The following is a 3469-nucleotide window of genomic DNA, read 5'->3' as shown; positions in this document are numbered from 1 at the left end:
CTGCGACTAAGATTACGTTCGTTTACGTGTCGCGCGACTTGCGACTTGCGACCTGCGACTAAACCTGCGACCTGCGACTAAAACTATGTTCGTTTACGTGTCGCGCGACCTGCGATCTGCGACCTGCGACCAGTCGCGCGATCAAAATTTTCTTAATTTTTAGTCGCTGTTTTTTCGGGCGACTTAAATGGGAACCCGCGACTGGTCGCGCGATCAGTCGCGCGACATCAAAACGAACAACAACCTGCGACTTGCGACCAATCGCAGGTCGCATGTTACGCGACAGCAAAACGAACAACAACTTGTGACCTGCGATCACTCGCAGGTCGCAGGTCGCGCGACATGTAAACGAACACGGCCAATTGTCTTTCCGGGAAGAAATATGCAGAATTTGTTCTACGTACGTCTTTGTTCAAGTAGTCACGACACAGACACAGCTTATGCAGAATTGTTATCTGGACATTTCTGGGTAATTCACGTGACTAATACGATTCTCATGTCATTTTAGCCGTTGATTTCAATAGGACTAATTTTGACCCAAACAAGTTGTTTGGAGAAAAATCGGAGGAAAAGAGCACAATGGAAGAGCTTCTTCTTCATCCTTTTGTAAAAGAGAGATAGCTGATCTGTCTCGCAAAATTTTTTATTTTGTTCTAGAGAGATGTCTGCATATTATGTTTTCAATTTGATTTTCAGTATTTTTTTGAATAATTATTTCAAATTCAGTTGTTAATAAAAAGATAATAAGAATTTGGGTTAGTAATATAAATTTAATAGATTTGGACGTATATTATTTGTCTGTATATTTGACGGACTAAAAATGGCAAACAATTGAACAAATTACACATTCCGTTGACCTCATTAGTTCATGTAGTTCGTCTAACCGACTGGCGAAAAATTCAATAAACGATTGAAAATTGGACACAGATCCACCACACTTTTATAGAATGTGTAAAAGACGAGTTGTAAGAAAGTTATACAGGTTTGACATCAGAAAGAAGAACAAAAATGATGCGAGTGAAATGAATATGCTGCTCTTAGGGAACAGAGTAGGTGGTGTTACCTCAAAAGACTTTTTCAAAACTTCCAAATCAGGGAGTTCGCCAGAATAAAACAAACATTATGAAGATATTTGATAAGAGTTTTTGACTGATTGATTACTACTGAAAATATCTTGATTACCTTGAGAGATCTACGGTTTCAGGCAAGAGGCGACCCATTTGTTGAGTCAGATTATCCATATGTTTAGTTTCGTCCCCTCCATTTTATTTCTGCTGTGTCTCATTGTCTTTGTGTCTAAGATCCACAGGTGTTACATTCATATCACCTGGAAGAGGGCTTGACATGAGAATGTCTTCAAGGAGTGAAGCGTATTTATCAACTGAAGGTTCTAAATCAGGATCCCTCGGAATATCGTCAATGTCAAAGGGCAAATCACCATCGATGAACAGATCTGAATCTAGGAAAGAACTAAAATCTTCAATGTTTGGTTCCATGAAATTCCCTGAAGGCATCTCAGTGCTCTTCTCTGGTAGTATAGAAGCAAATTCGGCTAGAGATAGATCATCAGGTGAAGGAATTGCTTCCTCAGGTGTTGGAGACTCAGCTACCGTAACATTTTCAGGAGTAGCTCCAGTTAGTGATGATGATTGTATATCAGAAGCTGTTGGCATTTCCTGAAGAGTTATACCGGATACGTTGTTTGATGATATCGCCATCTCTTCCGTAGTAGTGGTACCGTCACCTAGAAGGAAACCATCATCTCCGGTTTTGTGAGGTTCCATCTTCATAAGCTGTTTGAGCATTGCCTTTGCTTGCTCGTGCATTGGAGGTTGATATTTCACTATCTGTCCATCAGGAGAAGCAGAATCCTTACTACTGACGATGCCATCTCGCTTGAATCTCCGCTTCTTACTGTTATCACTGATTCGCCTACTACTCTCGCTTTGCTGGTTTTGCTGCTGTAAGAACTGAGATAGAAAAATGGGGGCTTTGTACTGCCTTTGCAAGGAATGACATTAGCTGTTGTTGCCGATTCTCCATGCCCTGGAGACGCTGAACCATCGTTTGAAGGTTGTTATCAGTGGATTGTTGCTGTTGTCTTAATCTGACGAGTTCTTGCATAAGGACGTTCTTATCTCTTTTAAGCCTTTCCACTTCTTCTTCAAGACCAAATTTGCCAACTTCAACACATGAACTAACCGATGGGTTTTGTCCGTTCGAGTGCTGCTGTCCATGTCCATGGGCATGGGCAGATTTTCGCCGGGTTATTGTCTTCAGCAAATGCTTCTGGCCTCTTAAGAAACCTTCGTTCGCAAATTCCCATCTATCTGAGTCAACCTTCCGGAAACCCTGTTTCAAGAAAATGGATTCTATCAAATAACTAAGAAAGAAGTCATCCAATAAGTTAACACTAAGAAGTACAAATCCAACAACAAGGTAAACACAAAGCCTAACTGCCACCTATTCACATTGGCCTTTAAGGATTTGAGAGACGTGCTCCGTTCATTAAACCTTGACTCATTTACAACAGGATGATACATAGTAAAACAGAAGTCCATAACCTTGAACTCAGGTCATGATCAACATTAAACTTGCTTTCTTTCTTTTTTTTCGAATTTCCTTCTTCCTTCTCGTTTATAATGCTGAGAAAATCAAGATAGATTTAATAACTATGTAGACTATTACTAAGCCTAGGAGCATGAAGTCAAGCAAAAAACGCAAAGACATCAAAGGATACACATCTCCAAGATCAAACATTAACTGGACGGAAAAAATCTGAAAGTTTGAAGCAGTAACACTAATCCAATCACTAACGGTTAAACCAGAGTAGGGACAAAGAGACTTCATTCCGCTATTCTAATCCCACTAACTTTGTAAGCTTCAACTACCCCAAGAATTGGCATTCCATGAAAATCTGATAGACTCGTATCAGTTGCAAAACTGTTTTGCACATTACCTGGCTGATGTCCATTGTCCAAACAAACAGGTCCAGTTGTTTATTCCTAATTGTCCGAACAAGAAAGCCCCATTGAAATTTGCTATCTAAGCAATCACAAGATATCAATAAGAGAATGAAGGAATAAAAGTAGGCTAAAAAAAGCCAACTAACCATTCTCCATGGTTCAATAAATATGGCAACCACTAGATGATATAAGTTAGCCATTGTACAAACTTACGTAGGTAAGCTGGAGAATTTATTGTGCTTGAAGTTCTTGGGGAGAAGATGTTGTTCGAACTGTGGTGGGTCCCATACGACGAAACTGTTGTTGTTAGAGCTCCACGAGACAATCGGATCGGTGGCTGGATCGTCAATCATGTCATAGGTCTTGCTGAGGAACGGAGGAGGCGCGTTTGCACTTAGAACCGCCACAGGCTACCGCTTAGGGATCTCCTTTGATTCCATTGCTACAGATCCTCCTCCACTTTAAGCTCCGTCGATAGTGCTGCTTCTGTTACCACTATCCAT

General features: G+C 40.6%; 1 pseudogene; it reads right to left on the bottom strand.

Moving 5' to 3' along the window:
• Nucleotides 1-1166: 1166 nt before the first annotated feature.
• Nucleotides 1167-3469, bottom strand: LOC106308595 (annotated as a pseudogene).

The sequence above is a fragment of the Brassica oleracea genome, chromosome C8 (assembly GCF_000695525.1).
Source record: "Brassica oleracea var. oleracea cultivar TO1000 chromosome C8, BOL, whole genome shotgun sequence".
In the NCBI taxonomy this organism is placed as follows: Eukaryota; Viridiplantae; Streptophyta; class Magnoliopsida; order Brassicales; family Brassicaceae; genus Brassica; species Brassica oleracea.
The sequence above is the reverse complement of the archived record's forward strand: the minus strand, read 5'-3'. Positions and strand labels throughout refer to the sequence as shown.